This window comes from Chiloscyllium punctatum, chromosome 6 (genome assembly GCF_047496795.1).
Source record: "Chiloscyllium punctatum isolate Juve2018m chromosome 6, sChiPun1.3, whole genome shotgun sequence".
Classification (NCBI taxonomy): domain Eukaryota; kingdom Metazoa; phylum Chordata; class Chondrichthyes; order Orectolobiformes; family Hemiscylliidae; genus Chiloscyllium; species Chiloscyllium punctatum.
Genome location: NC_092744.1, coordinates 52,206,930 through 52,227,752, shown reverse-complemented (window position 1 = coordinate 52,227,752; position 20,823 = coordinate 52,206,930). Strand labels below are relative to the sequence as shown.

Sequence of the window (20,823 nt, the reverse complement as noted above, 5' to 3'; positions counted from 1 at the left end):
TCAGTCGCCTGAGGCGGGAATTGAACCCGTGTCTCTGGCGCTGTGAGGCAGCAGTGCTAAACACTGTTTAGTCTGTAAAACCTCCAAGATAGGGGAGTTGGTTGGAAATCTGCAGGTTATTAAAGTTGAGAAAGTTTCAGACTCTCAGATTTGTGAAAAGTCCATGGGAAAGGAGTCATCAAAATGTTTCCACAGTCCTCAACTATGAAGCTGTCAGGTTTAACTAAGTTAAAGTTGAAATAGGAATGTGATTTCTCTAGGATTGAGTGTCTAAAGGATAATGCTGGGAAACAGGTTGAAACATTGTTTTGCTGTGTGTTTTAAAAAACTTGCTTTTTTTATAATTAGATAATTTTGTTTGTTGTTTTTCTTGTGTGCATTGCATTTCTGTTCTGTTGTTATTGATAATCTGCAGTCTTGTGATCTATCACTGACTGATCACCATATTAACATTAACTGCTGGGTAAGTAAATTAATATATTTAGGTAGTGGCTAAACCCAAAACACTATACATGCAGTATCTCCCACCTGTCCTTCTCCTGTAGCCAAATAAAAAAGTCTGTGTGGAGGATTGGTAAGGTTTTCTTTTTTATCTCTTTTGGCAACTTAGAGCAGAGGGAATGGAAGTTACAGCAGCTGCATGCTCCTCTTGGAGTATGTGGGAGGTAAGGGTCACCACTAGTGTCCCTGATGACTTCACCTTCAAGAAGTGCACCCAACTCCTGCTCCTCACAGACCTCCTCAGGGAATTTGAGCTGGTGCTGGATCACTCGTGAGGCTGAGGGGGTGATAGAGAGGAGTTATAGGGAGGTAGTCACAGGATAGGTTACAGGATAAAGGGAGCTGGGTGACTGTCAGGAGAGGGAAAGGTGATAGGCAGAGAGTGCAGGGACCCACTGTGGCCATTTCCTCAATAATAAGTATACTGCTTTGGATACTGTTGGGTGGTGGTGTTGGGGTGGTGTGTGGGGGGAAGGGGAGGGGGATATGTGACCTACCAAGGGAAAGCCACAGCGGTCAGGTCTCTGGCACTGAGCCTGGCCCTGTGGCTCAAAAAGGAAGTGGGGGGAGAATAGACAAGCGATAGTGATAGGGGATTCAATGGTTAGAGGAATAGACAGGAGATTCTGTGGTCACAAATGAGACTTCTGGTGAGATGGTGTCTCCCGGGTGCCAGGGTAGGTATGTCTCGTATCGAGTCTACAGGATTCTTAAGGAGAAGGGTGAGCAGCCAGAAGTTGTGGTACACATTGATACCAATGACATAGCTAGGAAAAGGGATGAGGACCTGAAAAGTGAATCTAGGATGTTAGAATCAGAGAACAGTAGACATGTACAGCACAGAAACAGACCAGATATCCCAACCCAATCTAGTCCCACCTGCCAGCACCCAACCCATATCCCTTCAAACCCTTCCTATTCATATACCTATCCAAATGTCTTTTAAATGTTGCAATTGTACCAGCCTCCACCACCTCGTCTGGCAGCTCATTTCATACACGCACCACTCTCTGCGTGAAAATGTTGCCCCTTAGGTCTCTTTTATATCCTTCCCCTCTCACCCTAAAACTATGTCCTCTAGTTCTGTACTCCCACACCCCATGGAAAAGACTTTGTCTACTTATCCTTTCCATGAGCCTCATGATTTTTATAAACCTCTATAAGGTCACCCCTCAGCCTCTGATGCTCCAGGGAAAACAGCCCCAGCCATTTCATCCTCTCCCTATAGCTCAACACCGCCCCTCCCCCCGTCCACACACAACCCTGTTCAACACCAGTCCCCTGTCCACTCCCAACCCTTTCCAACACCGCCCCCCCGTCCAAACCCAACCCTGTTCAACACTGCCCCCCGTCAACTCCCAACCCAATCCAACACCACCCCACCATCCACTCCCAACCCAGTCCATCACCACCCCTCCGTCTACACCCAACCCTGTTCAACACTGGCCCCCGTCCAGTCCCAAACCTATTCAACACCAACCCCCGTCCACATCCAACCCTGTTTAACATCACCGCACCGTCCATTCCCAACCCTGTTCAACACCGGCCCGGCCAATTCCAACCCCGTTCAGTACCACCAACGTCCAGAACCAACCCAGTTCAACACCATCCCTCCGTCCACTCCCAACCCTGTCCAACACCAGCCCCCCCGTCCACTCCCATCACTGTCCAACTCCACAACCCCGTCCACTCCCAACCCTGTTCAACACGACCCCCGTCCACTCCCAACCCCGTTCAACACCGCCCCCCCTTCCACTCCCAAACCTGTTCAACACCACCCTCCCCGTCCACTCCCAATCCTGTCCAACACCAGCCCCCCGTCCACTCCCATCACTGTCCAACTCCACAACCCCGTCCACTCCCAACCCTGTTCAACACGACCCCCATCCACCCCCCGACCCCGTTCAACACCGCCCCCCCTTCCACTCCCAAACCTGTTCAACACCACCCCCCTGTCCACTCCCAACCCTGTTCAACACCACAGCCCAGTCTACTCCCAACCCTGTTCAACACCGCCCCCCATCCAATTCCAACCCTGTTCAACAACACCCCTCTGTCCACTCCCAACCCTGTTCAACACCACCCCTCTGTCCACTCCCAACCCTGTCCAACACCACCCGCCATTCACACACAACACTGTCCAACAACACCCGCCCCCGTCCACTCCCATCCCTGTCCAACACCGCAACCCCGTCCACTCCCAACCCTGTTCAACACCACCCCTGTCCACTCCCAACCCTGTTCAACACCGCCACCCTCATCCATTCCTAACCCTGTTCCACACCGCCCCCCTGTCCAATCCCAACCCTGTTCAACACCACCTCCCCACGAGCACTCCCAACTCTATTCAAAACCGCCCCCCGTCAAATCCGAACCCTGTTCAACACCGCCCCCCTGTCCAATGCCAACCCTGTTCAACACCACCCCCCTGTCCACTCCCAATCCTGTCCAACACCAAACCCCCTGTTCACACCCAACACTATCCAACACCAACACCCCGTCCACTCCCAATCCTGTTCAACACCACCTCACCGTCTACTCCGATCCCTGTCCAATACCATCCCCCCGTCCAAACCCAACCCTGTTCAACACCAACCACATGTCCACTCCCAACCCTGTCCAACACCATCCCCCCATCCACCCCCAACCCTGTTCAACACCGCCCCCCCGTCCAATCCCAACCCTGTTCAACACCACACCCCCGTCCACTGCCATCCCTGTCCAACACAACCCCCCCTTCCAAATTCGAACCCTGTTCAACACCGCCCCCGTCCAATCCCAACCCTGTTCAGAACCACCCCCAGTCCACATCCAACCCTGTTGAACACCACCCCCCCCCCCGTCCACTCCCAACCCTGTTCAACACCCCCCATCCACATCCAAACCTGTTCAACACCACAGCCCGGCCACTCCCAACCCTGTCCAACACAGCTGCCCGTCCACTCCCAACCCTGTTCAACACCAACCCCGTCCACATCTGACCCTGTTCAACACCACCCCCCTGTCCACTCCCGACCCTGTTCAACACCACCCCCCCCCATCCAAACCCAACCCTGTTCAACAACACCCCTCATCCACTCCCAACCCTATTCAACACCGTCCCTCATCCCATCCCAACCCTGTTCAACACCACACCCCCGTCCACTTCCAACCCTGTCCAACACCACCCCCCCGTTCACACCCAACACTGCCCAACACCACACCCCCGTCCACTGCCATCCCTGTCCAACATTACCCCCCCGTCCACTCCCAACGCTGTTCAACACCGCCGCCCGTCCACTCCCAACCCTGTACAACACCGCCCCCCCGTTCAATCCCAACCCTGTTCAACACCAACCCCCGTCCAATTCCAAACCTGTTCAACACCACCCCTCTGTCCACTCCCAACCCTGTCCAACACCACCTCCCGTTCACACCCAACACTGACCAACAAAACCCCCCCGTCCACTCCCATTCCTGTCCAACACCGCAACCACGTCTACACCCAACCCTGTTCAAAACCACCCCTGTCCACTCCCAACCCCGTTCAACACCACCTCCCCACGACCACTCCCAACCCTATTCAACATCGCCCCCCATCAAATCTGAACCCTGTTTAACACCGCCCCCCCGTACAAAGCCAACCCTGTTCAACACCACCCCACCGTCCACTCCCATCCCTGTCCAATACCACAACCCCGTCCACTCCCAACCCTGTTCAACACCACCCCCCCGTCCACACCAAACCTTTTCAACACCAACCACCCGTCCACTCCCAACCCTGTCCAACACCATCCCCCTGTCCACACCCAACCCTTTTCAACACCACCCCTGACCAGAACCAACCCTGTTCAACACCACCCCCTCATCCACTCCCAACCTTGTTCAACACCAAACCCCCTTCCACTCCCAACCCTGTCTAACACCGCCACCCCGTCCATTCCCAACCCTGTTCCACGCCGCCCCCTCCATCCAATCCCAACCCTGTTCAACACCACCTCACCACGACCACTCCCAACCCTATTCAACACCGCCCCCCATCAAATTCGAACCCTGTTCAACACCACTTCTCCGTCCAATGCCAACCCTGTCCAACACCATCCCACCTTCCACTCCCAACCCTGTCCAACACCGCCGCCCGTCCACTCCCAACCCTGTTCAACACCACCCCTCGATGCACTCCCAACCCTGTCCAACACCACCCCCCGTTCACACCCAACACTGTCCAACAACACCCCCCCGTCCACTCCCATCCCTGTCCAATACCGCAACCCTGTCCACTCCCAACCCTATTCAATACCACCCCAGTCCACTCCCAACCCCATTCAACACCGCCCCCCCGTCCATTCCCAACCCTGTTCCACTCCACCCCCCCCCCGTCCAATCCCAACCCTGTTCAATACCACCTCCCCACGACCACTCCCAACCCTATTCAACACTACCCCCGTCAAATCCGAGCCCTGTTCAACACCGCCCCCCCGTCCAATGCCAACACGGTCCAACACCACCCCCCATCCACTCCCATCCCTGTCCAACACCGCAACCCCGTCCACTCTCAACCCTGTTCAACATCTCCCCACCGTCCAATCCCAACCCTGTTCAACACCGCCCTCCGTCAAATCCGACCGCTCCCCGGTCCAATCCCAACCCTGTTCCACATCACCCCCCCGTCAACTCCCAACCCTGTGCAACACCACCTCACCGTCCTCTTCCAACCCTGTTCAACACCGCCCCCGTCCACATACAACCCTGTTCAACACCACCCCCCGTCCACTCCCAACCCTATTCAACACCGCCCACCCGTCCACTCCCAACCCTGTCCAACACCACCCCCCCCGTCCACACCCAACCTATTCAAAACCAAGCCCCCGACCTCTCCCAACCCTGTCCAACACCACTGCCCCATTCAGACCCAACACTGTCCAACACCAACCCCATTCCACTCCCAACCCTGTCCAACACCACCCCCGTCCACTCCCAACCCTGTCCAACACCGCACCCCCCCGTCCACCCCCAACCCTGTCCAACATCCCCCCTGTCCAAAATCCCCCCTGTCCACTCCCAACCCCTTCCAACACCATCCCCCGTCCACTCCCAACCCTGTCCAACACCACACCCCCATCCACTCCCAACCCAGTCCAACACCACCACCACCACCCTCGTCCACTCCCAGCCCTGTCCAACACCGCCCCCATCCACTCCCAACCCTGTCCAACACCTCCCCGCGTCCACTCCCAACCCTGTCCAATACCGCCCCCCGTCCACTCCCAACATTGTCCAACACCATCATCCCCGTCCACCCCCAACCCTGTCCAACACTGACACCCCCCCGGTCCACTCCCAACCCTGTTCAACACCACCCCCCTGTCCACTTCACCCCTGTCCAACACCACCGCCCATCCACTCCCAACCCTATTCAACACTGCTCCCACGTCCAATCCCAACCCTGTTCAACACCACCCCCGTCCACATTCAACCCTGTTCAACACCACCCCCCCCCGTTCACTTCCATGCCTGTCCAACTCCGCACCCCCATCCACTCCCAACCCTGTTCAACATCACCCCGTCCACATCCAACCCTTTCAACACGTCAGCCTGGCCACTCCCAACCCTGTCCAACACCGCCGCCCGTCTACACACAACCCTGTTCAACACCACTCCCCCATCCAATCCAAACCCTGTTCAACACCACTCCCCCGACCACTCCCAACCCTGTTCAACGCCACCCTCCCGTCCAATCCCAACCCTGTCCAACACCGCAACTCCGTCCACTCCCAACCCTGTTCAACACCACCCTCCCGTCCAATCCCAACCCTGTCCAACACCGCAACTCCGTCCACTCCCAACCCCGTTCAACACCACCCCCCCGTCCACTCCCAACCCTGTTCAACACCGCTCCCCCGTCCAATCCCTACCCTGTTCAACACCACCCCCGTCCACATTCAACCCTGTCCAACACCATCCCCCCGTCCACACCCAACCCTGTCCAACACCATCCCCCCGTCCACACCCAACCCTGTCCAACACCATCCCCCCGTCCACACCCAACCCTGTCCAACATGATCCCCCCGTCCACACCCAACCCTGTCCAACATCATTCCCCTGTCCACATCCAACCCTGTTCAACACGACACCCCAGTCCACTCCCAACCCTGTTCAACACCACCCCCCCGTCCAATTCCAACCCTGTTCAACATCACCCCCTCGTCCACTCCCAACCCTGTTCAACACCGACCACATGTCCACTCCCAACCCTGTCCAACACCATCCCCCCATCCACCCCCAACCCTGTCCAACACCACCCCCCGTCCAGTCCCAACCCTGTTCAACACCACCCCCCGTCCACATCCAACCCTGTTCAACACCACAGCCCAGTCTACTCCCAACCCTGTTCAACACCACTCCCCCTTCCACTCCCAACCCTGTTGAACACCCGCCGCCCGTCCATTCCCAACCCTGTTCAACACCGCCCCCCCGTCCAATCCCAACCCTGTTCAACACCACACCCCCGTCCACTGCCATCCCTGTCCAACACAACCCCCCCTTCCAAATTCGAACCCTGTTCAACACCGCCCCCGTCCAATCCCAACCCTGTTCAGAACCACCCCCAGTCCACATCCAACCCTGTTGAACACCACCCCCCCCCCGTCCACTCCCAACCCTGTTCAACACCCCCCATCCACATCCAAACCTGTTCAACACCACAGCCCGGCCACTCCCAACCCTGTCCAACACAGCTGCCCGTCCACTCCCAACCCTGTTCAACACCATCCCCGTCCACATCTGACCCTGTTCAACACCATCCCCCTGTCCACTCCCGACCCTGTTCAACACCACCCCCCCCCCATCCAAACCCAACCCTGTTCAACAACACCCCTCATCCACTCCCAACCCTATTCAACACCGTCCCTCATCCCATCCCAACCCTGTTCAACACCACACCCCCGTCCACTTCCAACCCTGTCCAACACCACCCCCCCGTTCACACCCAACACTGCCCAACACCACACCCCCGTCCACTGCCATCCCTGTCCAACATTACCCCCCCGTCCACTCCCAACGCTGTTCAACACCGCCGCCCGTCCACTCCCAACCCTGTACAACACCGCCCCCCCCGTTCAATCCCAACCCTGTTCAACACCAACCCCCGTCCAATTCCAAACCTGTTCAACACCACCCCTCTGTCCACTCCCAACCCTGTCCAACACCACCTCCCGTTCACACCCAACACTGACCAACAAAACCCCCCCGTCCACTCCCATTCCTGTCCAACACCGCAACCACGTCTACACCCAACCCTGTTCAAAACCACCCCTGTCCACTCCCAACCCCGTTCAACACCACCTCCCCACGACCACTCCCAACCCTATTCAACATCGCCCCCCCATCAAATCTGAACCCTGTTTAACACCGCCCCCCCGTACAAAGCCAACTCTGTTCAACACCACCCCACCGTCCACTCCCATCCCTGTCCAATACCACAACCCCGTCCACTCCCAACCCTGTTCAACACCACCCCCCCGTCCACACCAAACCTTTTCAACACCAACCACCCGTCCACTCCCAACCCTGTCCAACACCATCCCCCTGTCCACACCCAACCCTTTTCAACACCACCCCTGACCAGAACCAACCCTGTTCAACACCACCCCCTCATCCACTCCCAACCTTGTTCAACACCAAACCCCCTTCCACTCCCAACCCTGTCTAACACCGCCGCCCGTCCACTCCCAACCCTGTACAACACCGCCCCTCGTCCAATCACAACCCTGTTCAACACCACCCCCCCGTCCACATCCAACACTGTTCAACACCACCCCCTTGTCTACTCCCAACCCTGTTCAACACTGCCCCGTCCAATTCCAACCCTGTTAAACACCACCCCTCTGTCCACTCCCAACCCTGTCCAACACCACCCCCCATTCACACACAACACTGACCAACAACACACCCTCGTCCTCTCCCAACCCTGTTCAACACCCCCCTGTCCACTCCTAACCCTATTCAACACCGCCACCCCGTCCATTCCCAACCCTGTTCCGCGCCGCCCCCTCCATCCAATCCCAACCCTGTTCAACACCACCTCACCACGACCACTCCCAACCCTATTCAACACCGCCCCCCATCAAATTCGAACCCTGTTCAACACCACCTCTCCGTCCAATGCCAACCCTGACCAACACCATCCCACCTTCCACTCCCAACCCTGTCCAACACCGCCGCCCGTCCACTCCCAACCCTGTTCAACACCACCCCTCGATCCACTCCCAACCCTGTCCAACACCACCCCCCGTTCACACCCAACACTGTCCAACAACACCCCCCCGTCCACTCCCAACCCTATTCAACACCGCCCACCCGTCCACTCCCAACCCTGTCCAACACCGCCCACCCGTCCACACCCAACCTTATTCAAAACCAAGCCCCCGACCTCTCCCAACCCTGTCCAACACCACCGCCCCATTCAGACCCAACACTGTCCAACACCAACCCCATTCCACTCCCAACCCTGTCCAACACCACCCCCGTCCACTCCCAACCCTGTCCAACACCGCACCCCCCCGTCCACCCCCAACCCTGTCCAACATCCCCCCTGTCCAAAATCCCCCCTGTCCACTCCCAACCCCTTCCAACACCATCCCCCGTCCTCTCCCAACCCTATTCAACACCACCCCCCAATCCTCTCCCAACCCTGTCCAAGACCAACACCCCATCCACTCCTAATCCTGTCCAACACCGCCCCCACGTCCACTCCCAACCCTGGTAACACCACCCCCATCCACAACCAACTCTGTCCAACGCCGCCTAACGTCCACTCCCAACCCTGTCCAACACCACCACCACCACCCTCGTCCACTCCCAGCCCTGTCCAACACCACACCCCCATCCACTCCCAACCCAGTCCAACACCACCACCACCACCCTCGTCCACTCCCAGCCCTGTCCAACACCACACCCCCATCCACTCCCAACCCAGTCCAACACCACCACCACCACCCTCGTCCACTCCCAGCCCTGTCCAACACCGCCCCCATCCACTCCCAACCCTGTCCAACACCTCCCCGCGTCCACTCCCAACCCTGTCCAATACCGCCCCCCGTCCACTCCCAACATTGTCCAACACCATCATCCCCGTCCACCCCCAACCCTGTCCAACACTGACACCCCCCCGGTCCACTCCCAACCCTGTTCAACACCACCCCCCTGTCCACTTCACCCCTGTCCAACACCGCTGCCCGTCCACTCCCAACCCTATTCAACACTGCTCCCACGTCCAATCCCAACCCTGTTCAACACCACCCCCGTCCACATTCAACCCTGTTCAACACCACCCCCCCCCCCCGTTCACTTCCATGCCTGTCCAACTCCGCACCCCCATCCACTCCCAACCCTGTTCAACATCACCCCGTCCACATCCAACCCTTTCAACACGTCAGCCTGGCCACTCCCAACCCTGTCCAACACCGCCGCCCGTCTACACACAACCCTGTTCAACACCACTCCCCCATCCAATCCAAACCCTGTTCAACACCACTCCCCCGACCACTCCCAACCCTGTTCAACACCACCCTCCCGTCCAATCCCAACCCTGTCCAACACCGCAACTCCGTCCACTCCCAACCCCGTTCAACACCACCCCCCCGTCCACTCCCAACCCTGTTCAACACCGCTCCCCCGTCCAATCCCTACCCTGTTCAACACCACCCCCGTCCACATTCAACCCTGTCCAACACCATCCCCCCGTCCACACCCAACCCTGTCCAACATGATCCCCCCGTCCACACCCAACCCTGTCCAACATCATTCCCCTGTCCACATCCAACCCTGTTCAACACGACACCCCAGTCCACTCCCAACCCTGTTCAACACCACCCCCCCGTCCAATTCCAACCCTGTTCAACATCACCCCCTCATCCACTCCCAACCCTGTTCAACACCGACCCCATCCAATTCCAACCCTGTTCAGCACCACTCCCCGTCCAAATCCAACCATGTTCAACACCACCCCTCCGTCCACTCCGAACCCTGTCCAACACCACACACCGTTCACACCCAACACTGTCCAACAACACCCCCCCGTCCACTCCCATCCCTGTCCAACACCGTAACCCAGTCCACTCCCAACCCTGTTCAACACCACCCCCATCCACTCCCAACCCCGTTCAATACCGCCCCCCTCCCCCCCCCCGTCCATTCCCAACCCTGTTCCTCACTGCCACCCCCGCCCCTGTCCAATCCCAACCCTGTTCAACACCGCCCTCCGTCAAATCCGAACCCTGTTCAATATCGCCCCCCGGTCCAATCCCATCCCTGTTCAACACCACGCACTCGTCCACTCCCAACACTGTTCAACACCACTCCCCGTCCACACCAAACCTTTTCAACACCAACCACCTGTCCACTCCCAACCCTGTCCAACACCATCCTCCTGTCCACACCCAACCCTTTTCAACACCACCCCTGACCAGAACCAACCCTGTTCAACACCACCCCCTCGTCCACTCCCAACCTTGTTCAACACCACACCCCCTTCCACTCCCAACCCTGTCTAACACCGCCGCCCGTCCACTCCCAAGCCTGTACAACACCGCCCCTCGTCCAATCACAACCCTGTTCAACACCACCCCCCAGTCCACATCCAACACTGTTCAACACCACCCCCTTGTCTACTCCCAACCCTGTTCAACACTGCCCCGTCCAATTCCAACCCTGTTAAACACCACCCCTCTGTCCACTCCCAACCCTGTCCAACACCACCCCCCATTCACACACAACACTGACCAACAACACACCCTCGTCCTCTCCCAACCCTGTTCAACACCCCCCCGTCCACTCCTAACCCTATTCAACACCGCCACCCCGTCCATTCCCAACCCTGTTCCACGCCGCCCCCTCCGTCCAATCCCAACCCTGTTCAACACCACCTCACCACGACCACTCCCAACCCTATTCAACACCGCCCCCCATCAAATTCGAACCCTGTTCAACACCGCCTCTCCGTCCAATGCCAACCCTGTCCAACACCTTCCCACCTTCCACTCCCAACCCTGTCCAACACCGCCGCACGTCCACTCCCAACCCTGTTCAGCACCACCCCTCTATCCACTCCCAACCCTGTCCAACACCACCCCCCGTTCACACCCAACACTGTCCAACAACACCCCCCGTCCACTACCATCCCTGTCCAACACCGCAACCCTGTCCACTCCCAACCCTATTCAACACCACCCCAGTCCACTCCCAACCCCATTCAACACCGCCCCCCCGTCCATTCCCAACCCTGTTCCACACCACCCCCCCCCATCCAATCCCAACCCTGTTCAATACCACCTCCCCACGACCACTCCCAACCCTATTCAACACTACCCCCGTCAAATCCGAGCCCTGTTCAACACCGCCCCCCCATCCAATGCCAACACGGTCCAACACCACCCCCCATCCACTCCCATCCCTGTCCAACACCGCAACCCCGTCCACTCTCAACCCTGTTCAACATCTCCCCACCGTCCAATCCCAACCCTGTTCAACACCGCCCTCCGTCAAATCCGACCGCTCCCCGGTCCAATCCCAACCCTGTTCCACATCACCCCCCCGTCCACTCCCAACCCTGTGCAACACCACCTCACCGTCCTCTTCCAACCCTGTTCAACACCTTCCCCATCCACATACAACCCAGTTCAACACCACCCCCCCGTCCACTCCCAACCCTGTTCAACACCAACCCCCGTCCACTCCCAACCCTGTTCAACACCACCCCCCCCCGTCCAATCCCAACCCTGTTCAGCAACACCCCCCCCCGTCCACTCCCAACCCTATTCAACACCACCCCCCAATCCTCTCCCAACCCTGTCCAAGACCAACACCCCATCCACTCCTAATCCTGTCCAACACCGCCCCCACGTCCACTCCCAACCCTGGTAACACCACCCCCATCCACAACCAACTCTGTCCAACGCCGCCTAACGTCCACTCCCAACCCAGTCCAACACCACCACCACCACGCTCGTCCACTCCCAGCCCTGTCCAACACCTCCCCGCGTCCACTCCCAACCCTGTCCAATACCGCCCCCGTCCACTCCCAACCCTGTCCAACACCATCATCCCCGTCCACCCCCAACCCTGTCCAACACTGCCCCCCCCCCCCGGTTCACTCCCAACCCTGTCCAACACCTCCCCGCGTCCACTCCCAACCCTGTCCAATACCGCCCCCGTCCACTCCCAACATTGTCCAACACCATCATCCCCGTCCACCCCCAACCCTGTCCAACACTGCCCCCCCCCGGTCCACTCCCAACCCTGTTCAACACCACTCCCCTGTCCACACCCAACCCTGTCCAGCACCATCCCTCCGTCCACATCCAACCCTGTTCAACACCACACCCCCTTCCACTCCACCCCTGTCCAACACCGTCGCCCGTCCACTCCCAGCCCTATTCAACACTGCTCCCACGTCCAATCCCAACCCTGTTCAACACCACCCCCGTCCACATTCAACCCTGTTCAACACCACCCTCCCCCGTTCACTTCCATGCCTGTCCAACTCCGCACCCCCGTCCACTCCCAACCCTGTTCAACACCACCTCACCGTCCACTCCCAACCCTGTTCAACATCACCCCGTCCACATCCAACCCTTTCAACACGTCAGCCTGGCCACTCCCAACCCTGTCCAACACCGCCGCCCATCTACACCCAACCCTGTTCAACACCACTCCCCCCATCCAATCCGAACCCTGTTCAACACCACTCCCCCATCCAATCCCAACCCTGTTCAACACCACCCTACCGTCCACTCCCATCCCTGTTCAACTCCGCACCCCCGACCACTCCCAACCCTGTTCAACACCACCCTCCCGTCCAATCCCAACCCTGTCCAACACCGCAACCCCGTCCACTCTCAACCCTGTTCAACATCTCCCCACCGTCCAATCCCAACCCTGTTCAACACCGCCCTCCGTCAAATCCGACCGCTCCCCGGTCCAATCCCAACCCTGTTCCACATCACCCCCCCGTCCACTCCCAACCCTGTGCAACACCACCTCACCGTCCTCTTCCAACCCTGTTCAACACCGTCCCCGTCCACATACAACCCAGTTCAACACCACCCCCCCGTCCACTCCCAACCCTGTTCAACACCACCCCCCGTCCACTCCCAACCCTGTTCAACACCACCCCCCCCGTCCAATCCCAACCCTGTTCAGCAACACCCCCCCCGTCCACTCCCAACCCTATTCAACACCACCCCCCAATCCTCTCCCAACCCTGTCCAAGACCAACACCCCATCCACTCCTAATCCTGTCCAACACCGCCCCCACGTCCACTCCCAACCCTGGTAACACCACCCCCATCCACAACCAACTCTGTCCAACGCCGCCTAACGTCCACTCCCAACCCTGTCCAACACCACACCCCCATCCACTCCCAACCCTGTCCAACACCACCACCACCACCCTCGTCCACTCCCAACCCTGTCCAACACCACACCCCCATCCACTCCCAACCCAGTCCAACACCACCACCACCACCCTCGTCCACTCCCAGCCCTGTCCAACACCGCCCCCATCCACTCCCAACCCTGTCCAACACCTCCCCGCGTCCACTCCAAACCCTGTCCAATACCGCCCCCCGTCAACTCCCAACATTGTCCAACACCATCATCCCCGTCCACCCCCAACCCTGTCCAACACTGCCCCCCCCCCGGTCCACTCCCAACCCTGTCCAACACCTCCCCGCGTCCACTCCCAACCCTGTCCAATACCGCCCCCGTCCACTCCCAACATTGTCCAACACCATCATCCCCGTCCACCCCCAACCCTGTCCAACACTGCCCCCCCCCGGTCCACTCCCAACACTGTTCAACACCACTCCCCTGTCCACAACCAACCCTGTCCAGCACCATCCCTCCGTCCACATCCAACCCTGTTCAACACCACACCCCCTTCCACTCCACCCCTGTCCAACACCGCCGCCCGTCCACTCCCAACCCTATTCAACACTGCTCCCACGTCCAATCCCAACCCTGTTCAACACCACCCCCGTCCACATTCAACCCTGTTCAACACCACCCTCCCCCGTTCACTTCCATGCCTGTCCAACTCCGCACCCCCGTCCACTCCCAACCCTGTTCAACACCACCTCACCGTCCACTCCCAACCCTGTTCAACATCACCCCGTCCACATCCAACCCTTTCAACACGTCAGCCTGGCCACTCCCAACCCTGTCCAACACCGCCGCCCATCTACACCCAACCCTGTTCAACAACACTCCCCCATCCAATCCGAACCCTGTTCAACACCACTCCCCCATCCAATCCCAACCCTGTTCAACACCACCCTACCGTCCACTCCCATCCCTGTTCAACTCCGCACCCCCGACCACTCCCAACCCTGTTCAACACCACCCTCCCGTCCAATCCCAACCCTGTCCAACACCGCAACTCCGTCCACTCCCAACCCCGTTCAACACCGCTCCCCCGTCCACTCCCAACCCTGTTCAACACCGCTCCCCCGTCCAATCCCTACCCTGTTCAACACCACCCCCGTCCACATTCAACCCTGTCCAACACCATCCCCCCGTCCACACCCAACCCTGTCCAACACCATCCCCCCGTCCACACCCAACCCTGTCCAACATCATCCCCCCGTCCACACCCAACCCTGTCCAACATGATCCCCCCGTCCACACCCAACCCTGTCCAACATCATCCCCCTGTCCACATCCAACCCTGTTCAACACGACACCCCAGTCCACTCCCAACCCTGTTCAACACCACCCCCCCGTCCAATTCCAACCCTGTTCAACATCACCCCCTCGTCCACTCCCAACCCTGTTCAGCACCACTCCCCGTCCAAATCCAACCATGTTCAACACCACCCCTCCGTCCACTCCCAACCCTGTCCAACACCACACACCGTTCACACCCAACACTGTCCAACAACATCCCCCCGTCCACTCCCATCCCTGTCCAACACCGTAACCCTGTCCACTCCCAACCCTGTTCAACACCACCCCCATCCACTCCAAAACCCGTTCAATACCGCCCCCCCCCCCCCCCCCCCCCCGTCCATTCCCAACCCTGTTCCTCACTGCCCCCCCCGCCCCTGTCCAATCCCAACCCTGTTCAACACCCCCCTCCGTCAAATCCGAACCCTGTTCAATACTGCCCCCCGGTCCAATCCCATCCCTGTTCAACACCACGCACTCGCCCACTCCCAACACTGTTCAACACCACCCCACCGTCCACTCCCAACCCTGTTCAACACCACCTCACCGTCCACTACCAACCCTGTTCAACATCACCCCGTCCACATCCAACCCTTTCAACACGTCAGCCTGGCCACTCCCAACCCTGTCCAACTCCGCACCCCCGTCCACTCCCAACCCTGTTCAACACCACCCCACGTCCACATCCGACCCTGTTCAACTCCATCCCCCGTCCACATCCAACCCTGTTCAACACCACCCTCCCGTCCAATCCCATCCCTGTCCAACATCGCAACTCCGTCCGCTCCCAACACTGTTCAACACCAACCCCCGTCCACTCCCAACCCTGTTCAACATCACCCCGTCCACACCCAACCCTGTCCAACACCATCCCCCCCGTCCACTCCCAACCCTGTCCAACACCACCCACCCGTCCACACCCAACCCTATTCAACACCAAGCCCCCGACCTCTCCCAACCCTGTCCAACACCACCCCCCCATTCACACCCAACACTGTCCAACACCAACCCCCTTCCGCTCCCAACCCTGTCCAACACCACCCCCGTCCACTCCCAACCCTGTCCAACACCACCCCCGTCCACTCCCAACCCTGTCCAACGTCCCCCCTATCCATTCCCAACCCCTTCCAACACCATCCCCCGTCCTCTCCCAACCCTGTCCAACACCACCCCCCAGTCCTCTCCCAACCCTGTCCAAGACCACCCCTGTCCACACCCAACTCTGTCCAATGCCGCCCAACGTCCACTCCCAACCCAGTCCAACACCACCACCCTCCTCCACTCTCAACCCTGTCCAACACCGCCTCCCCGTTCACTCCCAACCCTGTCCAACACCGCCCCCCCGTTCACTCCCAACCCTGTTCATCCCCACCTCCCTGTCCAACACCACCCCCGTCCACTCCCAACCCTGTTCATCCCCACCTCCCTGTCCACTCCCTACCCTGTCCAACACTGCCGCCGTCCACTCCCAACCCTGTCCAGCACCACCCTCCGACAACTGCAAATCCCGTCCGGCCCCATCCAACACCACCCCCCATGTCCGCTCTCAACCCCTCCGACACCACCCCCACCCATGCCCACCCCTAGCCCCACCCTCCTTACTACACCCCACTCCCACCCGTCCCCCTGTCTGACCCCAACACCATCCAATCATGCCCCATATCCGCTCCCATGCCTACCCACCCCCCAACCCTGTCCAATGCTACCTCCCCACCCACAGTCTAACCTTCGTCTGCACCCCTGCCCCCAGTCCCACCCAGCCCCCGCCTCCACGAGCGCCCCACCCCCACCCTGGGGCAGTCAGACTGGACAACAACAGTAAAGACTGGTACTGCCTTTTGGGGAATGAGTCTCCAAATAGTGCATGCGCACGCACATACACGCACAGACACACACACAGACACACACACACACACACACAGATAGACAGACAGACAGACACACACACACACACACACACATAAAACATTTGACTGCAACATTTTGACAGGTTCCACCTGTGCCCTGTACAGGACAATGTTAGAGAAATTATCTGGGGAAGGGGGGGTTTCGGGTACACCCCTGTGTAGAATTCCAGGCAAAATGTGGGAGAGGGTGGGCAGTCAGTCTTTTGAATACAGTGGCTGGTCTCCCAATGATGCTCAGGACTGTTCCTGGCAGAATTTCAGTAAGCCAAGTTCATTTTTAATCATTGTAAGCAAAAGACATGATCAGTGTTGGAAACACCTCTTTGATGTAATGTTTCTATTGGATCTTGAGATCTTCTTTGGATAATCCGAAATTCAGATAATTTATATTCGAGTTCTCTCTGTATTCCAAAAGTGGCCTAACCAATGTCCTCTACAGCCGCAACATGACCTCCCAACTCCTGTACTCAATACTCTGACCAATAAAGGAAAGCATACCAAACACCACCTTCACTATCCTATTTACCTGTGACTCCACTTTCAAGGAGCTATGAACCTGTACTCCAAGGTCTCTTTGTCAGCACCACTGCCTAGGACCTTATCATTAAGTGCATAAGTCCTGCTTAGATTTGCTTTCCCAAAATGCAGCACCTCGCATTTATCTGAATTAAACTCCCATCTGCCACTTCTCAGCCCATTGGCCCATCTGATCAAGATCCTATTGTAATCCAAGGTAACCTTCGCTGACCACTACACCTTCAATTTTGGTGTCATCTGCAAACATAGTAACTATACCTCTTAAGCTCACGAGGTTGGAAGCTAAAAGACAGGATGTGTGGAGTAGTAATCTCAGGATTGCTACCAGTATCACAGGATAGTGAAGCTAGGAACAGATATTGAGTGCACTGAACTCATGGTTTCAGAGCTGGTGTAGGAGGGAGGGCTTAAGGTGGATCATTGGAACACCTTCTGAGGAGAGTGGGACCTGTACAAGGAGGTCAGGTTGCATCTGAACTGGAGGGGCATCAATACCCTGGATAGGAGGTTAACTACGGCTCTTTGGGAGGGCTTAAACTAGTGTGGCATGGGGATGGGAACCAGAGCTACTGATCAGAGGATGGGCTAACAGGCACATTCAGCGTTCAGCGTACGAGGAAAGGTCGACAATTGAGTGAGTAAAGTTGCAGTCAGTGTGATGGGTTGAAGCATGTCTATTTTAACGCAAGAAGTATCAGGAATAGGGTGATGAAATTAGAGCATGAATCAGTATTTGGAGCTATGCTGTTGTGGCCATTACGGAGACTTGGATATTCGCAGGGACAGGAATAGTTATTGAATGTCCTGGGGTTTAGATGTTTCAAAAGGAATAGGGAGGGAGGTAAAAGAGGTGGGGGAGTGGCATTGCTAATCAGGGATAGTATCACAGCTGCAGAAAGGGAGGTCATTGAGGAGGATTTGCCTACTGAGTCATTATGGGTAGAAGTCAGAAACAGGAAAGGAGCAGTCACTTTATTGTGGGTATTCCACAGACCCCCCACCCCACCCCACCCCAATAGCAACAGAGACACAGAGGAGCAGATCGGGAGACAGATTTTGGAAAGGTGCAGAAGTACCAGGGTTGTTGTCATGGGTTGTCATTATTGCAAATAGTTTGGATAGAGCAGATTTTGTCAAGTGTGTCCAGGAAGAATCCCTGACTCAATATGTAGAAAGGCCGACTAGAGGGGAGGCCATATTGGATTTGGTGCTTGGCAATGAATGAGATCAGGTGTCAGATCTCTCGGTGAGAGAGCATTTTGATGATAGTGATCACAACGCTTTGGTCTTTACTATAGTCATAGATAGGGTTAGGAGCAGATGGTATGGGAAAGTATTTAATTGGGGCAAGGGGAATTACAGGTACTGTGGATCAAAAATTGAGAACAGACATTCTCAGGGAAGTGCATGACAGAAACGTGGAGGTTGTTTAGGGAGCACTTGCTGAGAGTGCTGGATAGGCTTGTCCCACTGAGGCAAGGAAGGGATGGTAGGGTGAAGGAACCTTGAAAGACAAGAGATGTGGAATATTTTGTCAAGACGTAAAAAGAAGCCTACTTAAGTTTGAGGAATCAAGGATCATACAGGGCTCTAGAGGGTTACAAGGTAGCCAGGAAGGAACTGATGAATGAACTTAGGAGGGCTAGAAGTGGGCATGAGAAAGCCTTGGCTGGTGGGAATAAGGAAAACTCCTAGGCATTCTACACTGACGTGAGAAACAAGAGGATGGCCAAAGTGAGGGTAGCACTGATCAGGGATAGTGGAGGAAACTTGTGCCTGGAGTCAGAGGAAGTAGGGGAGGTCCTTAATGAATACTTTGTTTCAGTATTCACTAGTGAGAGGGACCTTGTTGTTTGTGAGGACAGCATGAAACAAGTTGATATGCTCAAACAGGTTGATATTAAGAAGGAGGATATTTTGAAAAACATGAGGATAGATAAGTCCCCTGGGCCAGACAGGAAGTACCCAAGGTTACTATGGAAAGTGAGGAAACAGATTGCTGTGCCTTTGGCAATGATCTTTGCATCCTCACTGTCCACTGTAGTAGTACCAGATGATTGGAGAGTGACAAATGTTATTCCCTTTTTCAAGAAAGGGAATAGGGAAACCCAGAGGATTACAGACCAGTTAGTCTTATGTCAGTGGTGGGCAAATTAATGGAAAGGATTCTGAGAGACAGGATTTATCATTATTTGAAAAAGCTTGTTTCATTAGAGTCAATCTGCATGATTTTGTGAGGGGCAGGTCATGCCCCACAAGTCTTATTAAATTCTTTGAGGATGTGACAAAACACATTGATGAAGGTAGAGTAGTGGATGTGGTGTATATGGATTTTAGCAGGGTGTTTGATAAGGTTCCCCATAGTAGGCTCATTCAGAAACTATGGAGGCATGGGATGCAGGGAAATTTGGCTGACTGGATAAGAATTGGCTGGCTCTTGAAGACAGAGGGTGGTAGCAGATGGAAAGTATTCAGCCTGGAGCTTGGTGACTAGTGGTGTTCAGCAGGGATCGGTTCTGGGACCTCTGGTCTTTGTGATTTTTATCAATGACATGGATGAGAAAGTGACAATAGGTGCGGGAGTAGGCCATTCTGCCCTTCGAGCCTGCACCACCATTCACTATGATCATGGCTGATTGTCCTTAATCAGTATCCTGTTCATGTCTTATCTCCATAACCTTTGATTCCACTATCCTTGAGAGCTCTATCCAACTCTTTCTTAAATGAATCCAGAGACTGGGCCTCCACTACCGTCTGGGGCAGAGCATTCCACACAGCCACCACTCTCTGGGTGAAGAAGTTTCTCCTCATCGCTGTCCTAAATGGTCTACCCCGTATTATTAAATTGTGTCCTCTGGTTCGGCACTCACCTATCGGCGGAAACATGTTTCCTGCCTCCAGAGTGTCCAATCCTTTAATAATCTTATATGTCTCAATCAGATCCCCTCTCAGTCTTCGAAAATCAAGGGTATACAAGCCCAGACACTCCAGTATTTCAGTGTAAGGTAGTCCCGCCATTCCAGGAATTGACCTTGTGAACCTATGCTGCACTCCCTCAATAGCCAGAATGTCTTTCCTCAAATTTGGAGACCAGAACTGCACACAATACTCACAGGTGTGGTCTCACCAGGGCCCTGTACAGCTGCAGAAGAACCTCTTTGCTTCTATACTCAAT

At 56.6% G+C, this 20,823-nt stretch overlaps 1 protein-coding gene across 5 annotated transcripts in view; it reads left to right on the top strand.

Moving 5' to 3' along the window:
• veph1 (ventricular zone expressed PH domain-containing 1) overlaps positions 1-20,823 on the top strand; it is a 286,670-nt gene that overhangs the window by 200,350 nt on the left and 65,497 nt on the right. The gene's annotated exons all lie outside the window — the stretch shown is intronic.